The following is a 19177-nucleotide window of genomic DNA, read 5'->3' as shown; positions in this document are numbered from 1 at the left end:
AGGCTGGTCTTGAATCCCTGACCTCAGGTGATCTGCCCGCCTTGGCCTCCGAATGTGCTAGGATTACAGGCGTGAACCACCATGCCTGGCCCACATTTTCTTTTTTTTCTTCAACATGTATTTTAAGTTCAGGGGTATATGTGCAGGACGTGCAGGTTTGTTACATAGATAAACGTGTGCCATGGTGATTTGCTGCACAAATCATCCCACACCAGGTATTAAGCTTATCATCCATTATTCTTCCTGATGCTCTCCCTCTCCTCACCCTACCTTCTCTGATATGTCCTAGTGTGTGTTTTTCCCCACCATGTGTCCATAACACATTTTCTTTTCTTTCTGTTTCTCTTTCTTTCTTTCTTTCTTTCTTTCTTTCTTTCTTTCTTTCTTTCTTTCTTTCCTTCCTTCTTTCTTTCCTTCTTTCCTTTCTTTCTTTCTTTCTTTCCTCTCTTTCTTTCTTTCTTTTTTTCCTTCTTTCTTTCCTTCCTTCCCTTCTCTCTCTCTTTCTCTCTCTCTTTCTTTCTTTCTTTCTTTATTTCTTTCCCTCCCTCCCTCCCTCCCTTCCTTTCTCCCTTCCTTCCTCTTTCTCTCTTTCTTTCTTTTTCTTCTTTTTTTGGAGTATCATTCTGTCGCCCAGGCTGGAGTGCAGTGGTGTGAATCTTGGTTCACTGCAACCTCCACCTCCTGGGTTCAAGCGATTCTCCTTCCTCAGCCTCCCGAGTAGCTGGGCTTACAGGCACGTACCACCACGTCCACCTAATTTTTATATTTTTAGTAGAGGTGGGGTTTCACCATGTTGGCCAGGCTGGGCTTAAAATCCTGACCTCAGGCGATCCACCCACGTCGGCCTCACAAAGTGCTGAGATTACAGGCATGAGCCACAGTGCCCAGTCCCACATCTTCTTTATCCACACATTTGTTGATGGACACTTAGGTTCTTTCTATATCTTTGCAATTGTTAATTGTGCTGTGATAAACATACACGTGCAGGTGTCTTTTTGATATGGCTTCTTTTCCTTTAAAGAAGGGGTAGATACCCTGTAGTGGGATTGCTGGATTGAATCGTAGTCTACCTTTAATTATTTAAGACATTTCCATAGCATTTTCCATAGAGGTTATAATAATTTGCATTTCTACCAGCAGTGCATAAACTTTGCCTTTTCACCACATCCATGCCAACATCTTTTTTTTTTTTTTGAGACAGTCTTGCTCTGTCACCCAGGCTGGAGTGCAGTGGTGTGGTCTTGGCTCACTGCAAGCTCTGCCTCCTGGGTTCACGCCATTCTCCTGCCTCAGCCTTCTGAGTAGCTGGGACTACAGGCACCCACCACCACACCCGGCTAATTTTTTTTGTATTTTTAGTAGAGACGGGGTTTCACTGTGTTAGCCAGGATGGTCTTGATCTCCTGACCTCGTGATCCACCTGCCTCAGACTCCCAAAGTGCTGGGATTACAGGCGTGAGCCACCGTGCCCGGCCCTTTTAACTTTTCAATAATGATTATTCTGGCTGGGATAAGGTGGTATCTCATTATGTGGTATCTCATTGTGGTTTTAATTTGCATTTCCCTCATGATTAGTGATGTTGAGCATTTTTCATATGTTTTTTGGCCATTTGTACATTTTCTTTTGAGAAATGTCTATTCATGTCATTTGTCCACTTTTTGATGGAATTATTATTATTTTTTCTTGCTGATTTGTGTGAGTTCCTTGTAGTTCTGGATATTAGTCCTTCATCAGATGCATAGTTTGCAAATATTTTCTCCCATTCTGTGGGTTGTTTGTTTACTCTGATGATTCTTTCTTTTGCTGTGAAGAAGCTTTTTAGTTTAATTAGGTTTCATTTATTCATTTTTGTTATAGTTGGATTTGCTTTTGGGGTCTTAGTCATAACTTCTTTGCTTACACCAACATTCAGAAGAGTTTTTCCTAGGTTTTCTTCTAGAATTTTTATAGTTTCAGATCTTAGATTTAAGTCTTGGATTTACCTTGAGTTGATTTTTGTAGATGTTCAGAGATAGAGATCCGGTTTCATTCTTCTACATGTCTCTATCCAGTTTTGCCAGCATTATTTATAAAATGGGATGTCCTTGAATTATTAAATTAAAAAAACACAAAGACAAACAACAGACTTGATCAAACAGAAAAATAATGGCCAATTTAAAAGACAGGTCATTTGACATTATCTAGTCAGATAAAAAGGAAAAAGAAAAGAAAAAGAGTGAAGACAGTCTACAGAATTTATGAACCACCATCAAGTGGGTTAATATACACATTATAGAAGTGCAAGAAGGAGAAGAGGGAGATTAGATTGGGAAGGGGGCTTATTTGAAGAAATGATTGCTGAAATAGCCCAAATCTGAAGAATTGGTTCTGAAGAACCAAATAGACGTCTAAATTAAGAAGCCCAAAGGACTCCAACAAAAGTTGTCCTAAGGAAGTCCATACTGAAAAGCATTATAATCAAATTGTCAAAAGTGGGAGGCAGAAGACAGAGTAAAATGGCTGAATAGAACCCCCAGTAATTGTCTCCACAACACAGCAACACCAAACTGAACAACTATTGACACAAGAAAGCACTTTCATAAGAACCTCCAATCAGGTGAATGGTCACAGTACCTGGTTTTAACATCATATGAAGGAAAGGGGCACTAAAGAGGATAAGAAAGAAAATCTTGAATTGCTGACACCACTCCTTCTGCATTCCTCTGCAGTGTCTGTGAGGCACAGAGAATGAAACTATGTGTTTAAGGGAGGGTGAATACAGTGATTATGCAACTGTACATTGGAACTCACTGCTATCCTGTCACAGCGGAAAGCAACACAGGACAGAATTTATCCAGTGCCTGTGAAGGAAGCATTTAAATTAGCTCTAGTCTGAAAGGAATCATCTATCCCACCCAACCATTGGAACCTGAGTTCTGGCTAGCCACACCACCAAGCATTAAAGCGTTCTGGGATCCTAAATAAATTTGAAAGGCAATTCAGGGCATGGGGACTGGAATTCCTGGAGAAGTCCTGGTGCTGTGCTGGGCTTAGATCCAGTGGATTTTGGATGCGTGTGACCCAGTAAGACACCAGCGGGAACAGCCAAGATGGTGCTTGTGTCACCTCTCTCTTAACCCCAGGCAGTTCAGCTTGCAGCTCTGGAAGAAACTCCTTTCACTTGAGGAAAGAGAGAAAAAGGTAAAGATGACTTTGTCTTGCAACTTGAATGTCAGCTCAGCCCCAGTAAAATAAAGCACCAAGCAGTGTCCTCAGGCCCCCATTCCAGGCCCCAGTTCCCACATGACATTGCTAGACACAATCTGGGCAGAAGGGAACCTGCTGCCTTGAAGGAAAGAACCCAGTCCTGGCAGGATTCATCACCTGCAGACTAAAGAGCCTTTGGGCCTTGAATAAACATCAGCAGTAGCCAGGCAGTACTCACCATGGGCCTTGGGTGAAACCTGGTACTGGGATGGCTTCAGGTGTGACCCAGCACATTCTTAGCTGTGGTGGCAATAGGAAAACACTCTTTCTGCTCTAGGAAAGAAGAGGAAAGAGTAAAAAGCACTTTACCTTGCAACTTGGGTATGAGCTTAGCAACAATAAAATAAAGCAACAAGTAGATTTCTAAAATTCCCGACTCCTAGCCCCAGCTCCCAGACAGCATTTCTAGACCCATTCTGGGCCATTAACAGAATATGCCATCCTCAAGGGAAAGACATAAGCTTGGCTGGATTCACCAACTGCCGACTAAAGAGCCCTTGTGCCTTGAATCAAAATCAGTGGTAGCCAGACAATAGTTGCCACAGACCATGGGTGAGACCCAGTACTTTGCTGACTTCAGGTCTGACCCAGTACAGTCCCAGTGGTAGTGGCCTTAGAGGTGTTTGTGTAAATCCACTTCTAACTCCAGGGAGCTCATTGTGGAAAGAGATACTCCATTTGTTTGGGGGAAAATAAAGGAAGTGAACAAGAGACTCTGCCTGGTAATCCAGGGATTTCTCTTGAATCGTACCCAAGACAACCAAGACTACAGTGACCAAAGACTTAGATCACAACACTGAATTCCCTTTGAATACCTGAAAGCCTTCTCCAGAAGGATGAGAATAAATAAACCAAAGCTGAAGATTACAATAAATGCCTAAGTCTTCAATGCCCAGACATCAAAGAATATCCTCAAGCATCAAGACAATCCAGGAAACATGACTTCACCAAATGAGCTAAATAAGGCACCAGCAACCAATTTCAGAGAGATACAGATATGTGGTCTTTCAAAAAGAGAATTCAAAATAGTTATTTTGAGGAAGCTCAGTAAAATTAAAAATAACACAGAGAAGGAATTCAGAATCCTATCAGATAAATTTAACAAAGAAATAGAAATAATTTTTAAAAACTAAGCGGAAATTTTGGAGCTGAAAAATTCAATTGGCATACTGAAGAATACATCAGTTTCTCAATAGCAGAATTGATAAAGTGGAAAAAAGAATTAGTGAGCTCGAAGACAAGCTATTTGAGTATACACAGTCAGGGGAGATAAAATAAAAATACTAACAAAAACAACAAAGTATGGCAACAAGATATAGAAGATAGCCTCAGAAGGGCAAATCTAAGTTATTGGCCTTAAAGAGGAGATAGGGAGAGAGATCAGCATAGAAAGTTTATTCAGTCTCTAGGAAGTTCCAAACTTTTCCACATTTTCCTGTCTTCTTCTGAGCCCTTCAAACTGTTCCAATCTCTGCCTGTTACCTAGTTCTGAAGTCGCTTTCACATTTTCAGGTGTCTTTTCAGTAATACCCCACTCTACTGGTACCAATTTACTGTATTAGTCCATTTTCATGCTGCTGATAAAGATATACCTGAGACTGGGCAATTTACAAAAGAAAGAGGTTTAATAGACTTACAGTTCAACATGGCTAGGGAGTTCCCACAATCACGGTGGAAAGTGAAAGCCATGTCTCACATGTTGGCAGACAAGAGAAGAGAGAATTTGTGCAGGGAAATGCCCGTTTTTAAAACCATCAGGTCTTGTGAGACTTATTCACTACAATGAGAACAGCATGGGACAGACCTGCCCCCATTATTCGATAACCTCCCACCAGGTTCATTTCACAACACATGGGGAATTCAAGATGAGATTTGGGTGGGGACACAGCCAAACCTATCAGCTTGCTTCTTTGCTTTTAAACTCAGTGTGAAGTTGTTATGAGTTTAAAATAACGGGTTATAAGATGTAATTTGCAAGCCTCATGGCAGTCTCAAATAAATAAACTGACAACAAATACACAAAAACAGAAAGCAAAAATTAAAATGTAACACAAGAGAAAATCTTTCTCACAGAGAGGTAGATAAGAAAGAAGGAAGAAAGAGAAGACCACTAACCGAACAGAAAACAAATAACGAAATGACGGCAGTAAATTCTCAATTATCAATAATAACATTGAACATAAATAGAGCAAATTCTTCAATCAACATACATAGAGTGGCTCAATAGATTAAAAAACAAGTCCCAACTATCTTCTGCCTGCAAGAAACACATTTTACCTGTAAGAACACACATAGATTAAAAATAAAATGATGGAAATAGATACCTAGGTGTTGGGAGCAAGTCCCCCAAAGTCTGGCCATAAACTGGCCCCAAAATTGGCCATAAATACAATCTCTGCAGCAATGTAATATGTCCATAATGGCCATAACACCCAAGCTGGAAGGTTGTGGGTTTACAGGAATGAGGGCAAGGAACACCTGGCCCGCCCAGGGTGGAAAACCGCTTAAAGGCATTCTTAAACCACAAACAAAAGCCTGAGTGATCTGTGTCTTAAGGGCATGTTCCTGCTGCAATTAATTCAGCCCATCCTTTCATTTCCCTTAAGGGATACTTTTAGTTAATTTAATATCTATAGAAACAATGCTAATGACTGGTTTGCTGTTAATAAATATGTGGGTAAATCTCTGTGGCTCTCAGCTCTGAAGGCTGTGAGACCCCTGATTTCCCGCTTCACACCTCTATATTTCTGTGTGTGTGTCTTTAATTCCTCTAGTGCCTCTGGGTTAGGGTCAGCCTCTGGGTTAGGGTCTCCCCAACAGAGCTGGTCTCGGCAAGTGCTGTCCATTCGTGGGGGCTCGAATCCAGGTTGAAGGGTCACCGGAGCAATGGTTGGAATGGAAAACTAGCTGGAGGACACCCGAGTACTCTTAAAGTAATCCCCATGGTGAGTAAGAAGGGGAGCTCAGAAGTGTCAGGGTAACAATGGGACAGATATGGGGTCTGGTTCGTTTCACCTTGGAACTTTTTCACACTGATAATGAGGAGGAACGATTATAGCAAAGTAACAGAAGAGGTTACAGAGCATGTTTATTTGCCAGCTAAAGCTAAAGTGGCAAAGGAAGGAGAGGTTCATCCCTACCCTTCTGCACCCCCTCCTTATTATTTTGAGGAAAATGACCCCCCAGATCTTTCTTTTCCAGAGGACACTGGGTGAAAACTAGTTGCCCCAGTGACTGTTCAAGCAGCGCCTCGAGCAATGGCTCTTAGTTCTATTCAGGCAGGAATTCAGCAAGCTAGACAAGAGGGTGACTTAGAGGCTTGGCAGTTCCCTGTTAGAATACACCCCCCAGATCAAGAGGGAAATATTACAGCTACATTTGAGCCTTTCCTTTTAAATTACTCAAAAAATTAAAACAAGCAATAAATGAGTATGGACCAGGTTCTCCTTTTGTAATGGGACTGTTAAAGAATGTTACTGTTTCCAGTCAGATGATTCCTACTGACTGGGACACTCTTACTCGAGCTTGTCTAACTCCTGCTCAGTTCTTACAATTTAAAACTTGGTGGGCAGATGAAGCTTCCATTCAGGCTGCTCACAATGCCCAGGCCCAACCTCAGATTAAAATAACTGCAGACCAACTTTTGGGGGTTGACGGCTGGGCTGGTTTAGATGCACAACTGGTCATGCAGGATGATGCCATAGAACGGCTTAGAGGAGTGAGCATTAGAGCTTGGGAAAAAATCACTTCAGGTGGAGAACAATACCCTTCCTTTAGTGCTATAAAACAGGGACCCAGAGAACCATATGTTGATTTTATAGCTCGGTTACAGGAGTCTCTTAAAAAGATGATTTCAGATTCGGCTGCTCAGGATATAGTGTTGCAGTTATTAGCTTTCGACAATGCTAATCCCGATTGCCAGGCTGCTCTGCGACCTATCAGAGGGAAAGCACATTTAGTTGATTATATCAAGGCCTGTGATGGTATCAGAGGTAATCTGCATAATGCTACCTTGTTGGCACAGGCAATGGCAGGACTAAAAGTGGACAAAGGAAATACTCCATTTCCTGGAGCTTGTTTTAACTGTGGGAAGCATGGTCATACTAAAAAAAAATGTAGAAAAAATCAGCGAGTCAGGCCACTAGATAGGGGAAAAAAGAAAATTGCTGAGCCTGAAATATGTCCAAAATGTAAAAAAGGAAAACACTGGGCTCATCAGTGTCACTCTAAATTTGATAAAGAAGGGGATCCGATTTCGGGAAACGCCATCAGGGGCCCGTCCCGGGCCCCGTTCTAAACTGGGGCATTTCTGGCTCAGGCCATTCCCTCACCCCTGTACAATGTCTGTCCCCCTCCACAGCTGGTAGTGCCGCAGTAGATTTATGCTGCACAAAAGCTGTGAGCCTTCTGCCTGGGGAACCCCTGCAAAAGGTCCCAACTGGAGTCTGTGGACCCTTACCAGCAGGGACAATGCGATTACTTTTAGGAAGGTCTAGTTCAAGTTTAAAAGGCATACAAATACATACAGGAGTCATTGATTCAGATTACAATGGGGAAATTCAAATTGTTATATCTACCTCTGTTTCCTGGAAAGCAGAACCAGGAGAGCGCATAGCACTGCTCCTGATTGTGCCATATGTGGGAATGGGAAAAAGTGAAATTAAATGAACAGGAGGATTTGGAAGCACAAATAAACAAGGCAAAGCAGCTTATTGGGTAAATCAAATTACTGATAAACGTCCTACCTGTGAAATAACTATTCAAGGAAAGAAATTTAAAGGTTTGGTAGATACAGGAGCAGACATTTCAATCATTTCTCTACAGCACTGGCCGTCTGTATGGCCAATTCAACTCACTCAATTTAACATAGTTGGAATTGGTAAAGCCGCTGAAGCATATCAAAGTAGTTATATTTTGCATTGTGAGGGGCCTGATGGACAACCTGGGACTATTCAACCAATTATAACTTCTGTACCTATAAATTTATAGTGAAGAGATTTATTACCACAATGGGAGGCACAAGTTCTAATTCTAGAACAATTGTATAGCCCACAAAGTCAACATACAATGCATGAAATTAGGGTATGTCCCTGGCATAGGACTAGAAAAAAATTTGCAAGGTTTGAAAGAACTGCTTCAAGCAAAAAAACAAAGTTCCTGCCAAAGATTAGGAAAAAAATTTTGATGGCAGCCATTGTTAAGCCTCCAGAACCTATACTTTTAAAATGGTTAACAGATAAGCCAATTTGGATAGAACAATGGCAGCAAAGTAAAGAAAAACTGGAGGCTTTAGAGAAATTAGTTGCTGAACAATTAGAAAATGGGCACATAGCTCCAACATTTTCTCCTTGGAATTCTCCAGTTTTCGTAATTAAGAAAAAATCAGGTAAATGGAGAATGTTAACTGACTTAAGAGCCATCAATTCAGTTACACATCCTATGGGAGCATTACAGCCAGGATTGCCTTCTCCTGCTATAATTCCAAAAAATTGGCCTTTAATAGTCATAGATTTAAAAAACTGTTTCTTTACTATCCCTTTGGCTGAGCAAGACTGTGAACGGTTTGCATTTACAATTCCTGCAGTAAACAACCTGCAGCCTGCTAAGCATTTTCATTGTTTTATAGATGGGTCTAGTAATGGTAAAGCTTCTTATTCTGGATCAAAAAGTAAAGTTTTCCAGACGTTCTATACTTCAGCTCAAAGAGTGGAGCTTGTAGCTGTAATTGAGGTATTCACTGCTTTTGATATGCCTATTAACGTGATTTCTGATTCTTCATACATGGTTCATTCCACACAGTTAATTGAAAATGCTCAGTTACGATTTCATACAGATGAACAATTGATGACTTTATTTATCCAATTGCAAACAGCAGTTAGAAGTAGAATGCACCCTTTTTACATCACTCACATTGGGGCTCATCCACCTCTTCCAGGACCTTTGACTGAAGGGAATCAAATGGCTGATCTCCTAGTTGCTAATGCAATATCTAATGCTAGAGACAAGAAAAACTGGAGGCTTTAGTTACGATTTCATATAGATGAACAACTGATGACAAAAACAAAAAAGGAGGAAAAATAGGGATTACAGGACAGCCCATACACAGTTGAATCTAGCAATATTTGGTGAAAAGATCCAATAACAAAAAGTTGGGAAATAGGTAAAATAATAACTTGGGGTAGAGCTTATGCTTGTATTTCTCCAGGCCAAAATGAACAGCCGATTTGGATACCACCAAGACACCTGAAACCTTATCATGAGCCAGATGCCAAGGAAGAGACTCCGGAAGGATCCCCCAGTTGCAGCCATGTTGAGACTGACACTGAGGAGGACCCCAACTGTCAGGAGCAACACCTGTCGAACACAGCCACCCACCTAAGGACAGATCAAGAAGCTGTCACAGATGGCAGAAGAAAACCTGAGGAAAGCGGGACAACCAGTCACAATGAATAATTTAATGGTAGCTACGATAGCAGTTATCACCACTGCCATGAGTATTCCTTCAATAAGGGCTGGTGATAATGCCTGGATGCAATCATTCTATGACACAGTAACACATGCTTTCTGATCTCAGTATTTACCATAATAAATCTGCTCCTATAATTGAGGCATAGTGCCCTCAAAAACCTATTTGGAAACAGGATTGGACCCAGTTAGAAAAAATGAACGTACTTGTTTAGGAAGATTGCTTTGCAGAACAGGCAGAGGTGCTGCACAAACGATTCCTATGGAATCATTATTAATTGGTCCCATAAGGGGATGTTTAGATTGAATTGCACCTCTCAGTCTGCGTGCCACTGCCACACTATGTTCAGATGATCTGAACAAAATGGTAAGATGGTAGGTATAATAAGAAGTATGGCAAAAGTTCTTATTATCTAGAACCATGGTGGTATAGTGGCACCTCAACCTCAAATGATATGGCTGGCTCTAGGAGCTTAACATAAGGATGTAAAGTTAAAAGAACAAATATTTAAAGCATCCCAGGCACACCTGACCTTAATGCCAGGAACTGGAGTGCTTGAAGGAGCTGCAGACAAATTAGCAGCTAGTAACCCATTAAAATGGATGAAAACACTTGGAAGCTCTGTGATTTCAAGGACTGTGCTTTTAATCTCTGTTGTTTGTCTTTGTATAGTCTGCAGATGTGGATCCCAACTCCTGAGAAAAGTAGCTCACCATGACAAAGCTGCCCTTGCTTTTATCTCTTTGCAAATCAAAGAAGGGAGACATGTTGGGAGCAAGCCTCCCAAAGTCTGGCCATAAACTGGCCCCAAAACTGGCCATAAATACAATCTCTGCAGCAATGTAACATGTCCATAATGGCCATAATGCCCAAGCTGGAAGGTTGTGGGTTTATGGGGATGAGGGCAAGGAACACCTGGCCCGCCCAGGGCAGAAAACCGCTTAAAGGCATTCTTAAGCCACAAACAAAAGCCTGAGCGATCTGTGTCTTAAGGGCATGTTCCTGCTGCAATTAATTTGGCCCATCATTTCATTTCCCTTAAGGGATATTTTTAGTTAATTTAATATCTATAGAAACAATGCTAATGACTGGTTTGCTGTTAATAAATATGTGGGTAAATCTCTGTTTGGGGCTTTCAGCTCTGAAGGCTATGAGACCCCTGATTTCCCACTTCACACCTCTATATTTCTGCGTGTGTCTTTAATTCCTCTAGCGCCTCTGGGTTAGGGTCTCCCCAACTGAGCTGGTCTCAGCATTAGGAATAAATTTAAAGAAATGAAAGACCCCTTTAGTGAAAACTATAAAACATTGATGCAAGAAATTGAAGAGGACATAAAAAAAGGAAAGATATTCCATATCATGGATTGGAAGAATATTGTGAAAATGTCCATACTACACCAAGTAAGGTACAGATTCAATGCAATCCCTATCAAAGTATCAATGACATTCTTCACAGAAATAAAAAAAAAATACTTTAAAAATGTATATGGAGACAAAAAGGACCCAGAATAGCCAAAGCTATCCTAAGCATACAGAATGAAACTGGAAGAATCACATTGCCCGACTTCAAAATATACTATGGAGCTATATTAAAAAAAACAGCATAATACTGCCACAAAATCAGACACATAGACCAATGACACAGAATAGAGAAACCAGAAATAAAACTAGACATTTGACAAAGGTGTCAAGAACATATAATGGGGAAAGGACAATCTCTTCAATAAGAGGTACTGGGAAAACTGGATGTCCATATGCAGAAGAATGAAACTAGACTCTTATCTCTTGCTGCATACAAAAAGGAAGATTAAAGACTTAAATATAAGACCTCAAACTATGAAAGTATTAAAAGAGAACATTGAGGAAACTCTCCAAGACATTGGTCTGGGCAAAGATTTCTTGAGTAATACCTCATAAGCATAGGCAATAAAAGCAAAAATGGATGAATGGGGTTATTTCAAGTTAAAAAGCTTCCACACAGAAAAAAAAGAAAGAATCAACGAAGTGAAGAGACAACCCATAGAATGAGAGAAAATATTTGAAACCTTCATCTGACAAGGGATTAATAACCAGAATATATAAGGAGCTCAAACAATTCAATAGAAAAAAATCTAAAAAATATAATTAAAAATTAGGCAAAAGATTTGAATAGACATTTCTTAAAAGAAGACATACAAATGCCAAACAGACATATGAAAATGTGCTTGACATTATTGAAGATCAGAGAAATGTAAATTAAAACTTCAATGCAATATCATCTCACCCTAGTCAGAATGACTTCACCTAAGCCAGGCATAGAAAGACAAATATTGCATGTTTGCAGTTATTTGTTGGAGTTAAAACTTAAAACAGTTACATTCATGGAGATGGAGGGTAGAAGAATTATTGTCAGGGGTTGGGAAGGGTATAGAGCAGGGGAGTGGGGATGGTTAATGGGTACAAAAATATCATTAGAATGAGCTGGATGTGGTGGCTCACACCTGTAATCCCAGCACTTTGGGAGGCCGAGGCTGGTGGATCACTAGAGGTCAGGTTTCAAGACCAGCCTGGCCCACATGGTGAAACCCTGTCTCTACTAAAAATACAAAAATTAGCTGGGCGTGGTGGTGCACACCTGTAATCCCAGCTACTTGGGAGGCTGAGGCAGGTGAATTGCTTGAACCCAGAAGGTGGAGGCTGCAGTGAGCCAAGATCCCACCACTGTACTCCAGCCAGGGTGATGGAGCAAGACTCCATCTCAAATAATAATAATAATAAAAATAATAATAAAATGAATAAGATCTAGTATTTGATAGTACAACAGGATGACTAAAGTCAATAACCATTTGTTGTACATTTTAAAATAACTGAAAGAGTATAATTGGAATGTTCGTAACACAAAGAAATGATAAATGCTTGATATGATGAATACTCCATTTACCCCGATGTGATTATTACACATTGTAGTCCTGTATGAAAATATCTTAGGTACCCCATAAATATATACACCTACTATGTACCCACACAGTTTAAAAATCAAAAGTTTTTTTAAAAAGTGAAGGGCCAAGAATCTTGAAAGCAGCAGGAGAAAAAGTCGCTTATCACGTATATGAGCTCCCATTTGATGGTTAATTTCAGGTGTCAATTTGACAGTGTAAAAGCATACTAAGATAGCTGGTAAAGAATTATTTCTGGTTATAGCTGTAAGGGTGTTTCCAAAAAAGTTCGGCATTTAAATTGGTGGGCTGAGGAAGGAAGATCCACCTCACCCAATGTGTGTGGACACCATGCAATTGGTAAAAAGTCCAGATAGAACAGAAAACAAAGGAAAGTTGAATTTATTTTCTGATCTGGAGGTGGGACATTCATCTTCTCCTACCTTTGGACATTGGGCCTCGTGGTTTGATATGGTTTGGCTTTGTGTCCCCACCAAAATCCCATGTTGAGTTGTGGTTCCCAGTGTTGGAGAAGGGGCCTAGTGGGAGGTTATTGAATCATGGGGGCAGACATCCCCCTTGCTGTTCTTGTGACAGAATTCTCACAAGATCTGGTTGTTTGAAAACTGTGTGGTACTTCCCTCTTTACTCTCTCTTCCTCCTGCTTCAGCCATGTAAGACGTGCTAGCTTCCCCTTGGCTTCTGGCTTCTGCCATGATTGTAAGTTTCCTGAGGCCTCCCCAGCCATGCTTCCTGTACAGCCTGTGTATCCATGAGTCAATTTAACCTGTTTCTTTGTAAATTACTCAGTCTCAGGTAGTTATTTGAAGCAATGTGAGAATGGACTAACACAAGGTTCTCTTGCTTTTGGCCTCTGGGACCTGCATGAGCAGCTCCCCATATTCTCAGACACTTAGCCTTTGATTGAAGATGTTACGCCATTGGTTCTTCTGATTCTGACTTTCAGATTTGAATTGGGCTAACCTATTGTCTTCTCTGGTTCTCTAGCTCACATACAGTATACTGTGGAACTTCTCAGGCTCCTTAATAGTGTGAGCCCATTTTCATAATAAATCCCCTCTCATCTATCTGACTGTCTATCTATCTATCTATCTATCTATCTATCTATCTATCTATCTATCCTATTGGTTCTGTTTCTCTGGAGAACGTTGACTAATACAGAGTTTGGCACCAGGAGTGGTTCTATAGAAACAAAATTTTAAGAATGAGTTTTATAAATTGGCTTTGGAAGATTTTTAGAACTGGCTCTCTAATGTCATCACACTTAAAAATGCTAAGGACTCTATTTCCAATAGTGCAGAAAGCACTGATTGTCCATTGTATGAACTGTATATAAAGATACACAAAATATTTGCCTTTGATATTCCTAATCAACCACTTATAAGAGGCAAGAAACTTAGTGACTCTGTATATGATACTTTCAAGCATTTGTGGGAAACTAAGAGATATAATGATGGTTGTTTGCTCCTAATGTTGCTGGATGAAGTGATAAAATAAAAGGATTAGCTCAGGGATTTAAATTCCTAGCTCAAGCACTGCATAAATAATCTAAGAGCTTCTAGGTGTGCCCTGAAGGATAATCTTATCTCCTATTATTGTTAAAAATTAAAACACAGTTCCTCATCATGCAAAACTGTTAAAAATCAAACACAGTTCCTCATCATGCAAATTGTTGAATTACAATGAAAGATGAACCCCCAACCTTGTAGGTTGCCTACTGTTAAAGTGAGGACTTTGATTGGGAAATAATAGGATTCTGTAAGTTGGGAAGGAGATGTGTGAGAAGATAAAGCTGGGGCACAGCTTCTACATTCTGATAAGCCCTTTTTTTCTTTTTGCCAGAGAAAGTGGCTTCTCCACTCCTAGTAGCAGCAGCCTCCACATTCCTAGTGATATTGGCCTTACCACCTCTGCCTGAGGGATCTAACTGCACTGCCTGAAAAGACAGTAATGGCCTCCAGGGAGGCAGTTATCAAGTCAGACAATGATTCTCCTCAGGACTCACCCACTACCCTTCTTTTCTTCTAGACCCATAACTAGACTCAAGTTCTAGCAGGCCCCTATAGACAAGGTACAAAGTGTGACACATGAGTAGGTTCAGCACACTGCAAAGAACTACTTGAGTCTTCTAATTTATACAAGTGAAAATCTGGTTAAAATGTAATAACATGGAAATTAAGGGTATAGGATAATGATGGAAGGAACATAAAGTTAGATCAGACCAAATTTACTGTAATAAGCCCTCTTAGCAGTGATTTTGCATTCAATACTGCAGTTCAGGGAGTTAGAAAGGGCTCTAACAATTTGTTTATTTGTTTAACTGAATGTGCATTAAAAAATGGTCTACTATGAACCAGTTGGAGATGCCCAATCTCCCTTGTTTTAACATAGAGGAAGGGATTCAAAGGCTTAGGAAGATTGGAATGCTACAGTGGATTTGTCACTTAAAACCTAATCATTTATAGTGGGAGGGTCCAGAAAACATATATTTTACCAATACTATGAGAAATATATTTGTGAGGGGAACCCCAGCACCTTGATGAGCTCTGTGGTTTCTTTTCTCTGCAGGCCAGACCTTACAGTGTGAACTTTAGTCACTCAAATGAAAAACTTAAATGTAATGGGAGTAATAGGATCCCAAGGAGGCAGGAGCCAAGTAGCAGCACTCAACTGCCAAAGACAAGATTGGCATACTTACTATTATGGATATCAGAGTCAGAAAAAGAATCAGGATAGCGTGACTTACATGGACCTATGGCATCGATCATGGTATTACTGGAAGTGAAATAGATAAAAAGCCTACTAAAGTCTTACTTGACCAATACGAGGAGAAAACTTCCATGTCAAGTAAAGAAAAGTCTCACTCAAAGCATAAAATCAGAGAATCATGACCCTTCAATCAATTCTCAGAATTCAGGTAGCTTACAGAAACAGAAACTCTTGAATGAAGGGTAGGCCAGCTGCTCATGATGAAGAGCACAAGATACATTACTGAAAATGTATACCTTTAGTCTTTCTCCCAGCCTTCCCCAAAGGGTCCTATGGCCATTTACCAGGGAAACTGTACATTGGGCAAAAGAAAATAATCAGACTTTCCAGCGACTACTAGACATTAAATCTGAAGCGATCCTAATTCTAGGAGACTAAAATTGTGGTTTATAAGAGTAGGAGCTTTAGAGGTCAGGAAATCAATCGAGTTTTAGCTCAGATTCATCTCACAATGGGCCCAGTGGATCTTTGAACTCATCCTGTGGTTAGTTCCCCAGTTCCAGAATGCATAACTGGAATAGACATACTTAGCATCTAGCAGAATCCCCACATTAGTTCTCTAACCTGTGAAGTGAAGCTTATTATGGTGTGAAAGGCCAAATGGAAGCCATTAGACCTGCCTCTACCCATGATAATAGTAAACCAAAAGCACTACTGGATTTCAGGAGGTATTGCAGAGATTAGTGCCATCATCAAAGACTTGAAAGATGCAGGGGTGGTGATTCTCATTGCATCACTATTCAACTGGCCTATTTGCCCAGTGAAGAAGACAGACGAATCCAGGAGAATGACAGAAGATTATTATAAACTTAAACAAGTGGTAACTCAAATTCAAGCTGCTGTATCAGATGTGGTTTTATTGCTACAGCAAATGAACACATATCCTGGTACCTGGTATGCAGCTAATAACTTGGCAAATGCCTTTTTCTCCATATCTCTCCATAAGACCCACAAGAAGCAGTTTGCTTTCAGCTGGCAAAGCCAGTAATACAACTCTACTGTTCTACTTCAGGGGTATATCAACTCTCCAATCCTATGTCCTAATTTAGTTTGCAGGGATCTTGATTTCTTTCTTCTTCCACAAGATACCACACTGGTCTACTATACTGATGACCTTATACTGATTGGACATAGGAGCAAAAAGTGGCAATGACTCTAGACTTATTGGTAAGACATTTGCATGCAGAGGGTGGTAAATGAATTTGTCCTTCTACCCAAGTCAAATTTCTTGGGGTCCAGTGGTGTGAGGCATGTCAAGATATTCCTTCTAAGGTAAAGGATACATTGTTGCATCTGGCCCATTCTACAATTGAGAAAGAATCATAATGTCTAGGGGGCTCATTTGGATTTTAGAAGTTACAAATTCCAAATTTGGTTGTCTTATTCTGGTTCATTTATGGGGTGGCCCAAAAACCTGCTAGTTCTGAGTGGGGCCCAGAACAGGAGAAGGTTCTCCAATATCATCAGGTTGCCCTCCAAGTTGCTCTTCCACATGAGCCATAATATATAGCAGATGCAAAGGTGCTTGAGGTGTCAGTAGCAGATAGAGATGCTATTTGGAGTATGTGGAAGGCTGTTATACATGATTTGCTGTGCAGGCCTTTAGAATTTTGGAGCAAGTCACTGCCATAATCCACAAATAACTACTCTCTTTTGGGAGATCACTCTTGGCCTGCTACTGGGTCTGAGGAGAAACTAAATGCTCAACCATAAGTCACCAAGTTACCATGCGACCTGGGCTGCCTATCATGAATGGAGTATTATCTTACCCACCAAGCCACAGAGTTGAACATATACAGCCGTACTCCATCATAAAATGGAAGTGGCATATATGTGACCAGCTGCAAACAGGTTCTAAAGGCATAAGTAAGTTATATAAAAAAGTGGCCCTAATACCCATGGTGTCTACTCCTGCTGTCCTGTCTTCTCTCTCTCAGCTTATACCTGTGTCCTCATGGGGAGTACCCTAGGTTCAATTGACAAAAGAAGAGAAGACTCAGGCCTGGATTACAGATGGTTCTTCATGATACACATGCACCACTCAAAAGTGAACAGCTGCAGCATAACTTGCGTTTCTGGAACATTCCTGGAAGACAGTGGTAAAAAACAAACCTTCCCAGTGGGCAGAAACTTAGACACAGCATTGTACTTGGTTGTTAATTTTGCTTGAAAGGAGAAATGGCCAGACGTGTGATTACATAACAATTCATGGGCTATAGTCAATGGTTTGGTGAGATAATCAGGGACTTGTAAGACATATGATTGAGAAATTGGTGACAAAGAAATGTGGGGAATAATTACATAGATAAATCTCTCGGAATGGGCAAAGAATGTGAAGATGTGGCCCATGTGAATGTTCACCAAAGTGTGATCTCACTAGAGGATAATTTCAATAATCAAGTAGATAGAATGACTCATTTTGTAAATATCCATCAGCATCTTTCACCAGCCACCCCTATAATTGCCCATTGGGCTCATAAACAAAGTTGGTGTTGGTGAAAAGGATGAAGATTATGCATCAGGTGAGCAACATGAACTGCAACTCACCAAGCCCAACTTGGCTAAGGCCACCACTGAGTCCCCAATCTGCCAGCAACAAAAACAAATACAAACCTCTGATATGACAACATTCCCAGAGTAATCAGGCATCTACTTGGTGGCAAGTTGATACACTTGACTGCTTCTATCATGGAAGGAGCAGTATTTCATCCTTACTGTAATAGACACTTACCCTGGATGTGGATTTACTTTCCATATAGTCAATGTTTCTGCCAGAACTACCATCCATGGACTTACAGAATGCCTTAATCACCATCATGGTATTCCACACAGCAATGCTTCTGACCAAAGAACCCACTTCACAACAAAAGAAGTAGGTAATAAGCTCATGCTTAGATATTTCTTTTCACTGTGCATGTCTTACCATGTTCCCTACCATCTTGAAGTAGCTGGCTTGATAAAACAGAGGAATTGGGGGGGAGTTGGCCAAAGTGGCCAATTAGAAGCAGCTGCAGTCCATGGCACTCATGGAGAGGAACAAAATGGGTGAGTGAATACAGCACCATCAACTGAAATATCCTGATTCTTGCATTGGGACTGATTAGGCAAACAACTCAACCTATGGAGAATGAAGAAAAGCAGGATGGGGTGACGGCCCACCTGGGAGTAACATGGAGCCAAGTGAACCCCCATCCTCAGCCAAAAGAAGTGATGAGTGCAATAGCAAAGACTTGGAACCAACCCAAATGTCCATCAATGATAGACTGAATTAAGAAAATGTGGCACATATACACCATGGAATACTATGCAGCCATAAAAAAGGATGAGTTCATGTCCTTTGTAGGGACATGGATGAAGCTGGAGACCATCATTCTCAGCAAACTATTGCAGGGAGAAAAAACCAAACACCGCATGTTCTCACTCATAGGTGGGAATTGAACAATGAGAACACTTGGACACAGGAAGGGGAACATCACACACCGAGGCCTGTCGTGGGGTGGGGGGAGGGGGGAGGGATAGCATTAGGAGATATAACTAATGTAAATGATGAGTTAATGGGTGCAGCACACCAACATGACACATGTATACATATGTAACAAGCCTGCACATTGTGCACATGTACCCTAGAACTTAAAGTATTAAAAAAAAAAAAGAAGTGGTGAGTGATTGTGCAACCCTGCCAGGAAACCATGCTTCTCCCATGGATCTTTGCAACCTGTGGATCAGGAGATCCCCTTGTGAGCCCACACTATGAGGGCC

General features: G+C 40.7%; 1 protein-coding gene across 2 annotated transcripts in view; it reads right to left on the bottom strand.

Moving 5' to 3' along the window:
* Positions 1-19177, bottom strand: part of ZC3H12B (zinc finger CCCH-type containing 12B) — a 477685-nt gene that overhangs the window by 55993 nt on the left and 402515 nt on the right. Inside the window, exon 8 of one of the 2 annotated variants that reach the window (XM_063702935.1) lies at positions 3426-3520. The exons of the other annotated variant lie outside the window; for it this stretch is intronic. The gene's annotated coding sequence lies outside the window, so the exon portion shown is untranslated. The remainder of the gene's footprint in view (positions 1-3425; positions 3521-19177) is intronic. 2 annotated transcript variants of the gene reach the window in all.

Source organism: Gorilla gorilla, chromosome X, assembly GCF_029281585.2.
Source record: "Gorilla gorilla gorilla isolate KB3781 chromosome X, NHGRI_mGorGor1-v2.1_pri, whole genome shotgun sequence".
Lineage (NCBI taxonomy): Eukaryota > Metazoa > Chordata > Mammalia > Primates > Hominidae > Gorilla > Gorilla gorilla.
The sequence above is the reverse complement of the archived record's forward strand: the minus strand, read 5'-3'. Positions and strand labels throughout refer to the sequence as shown.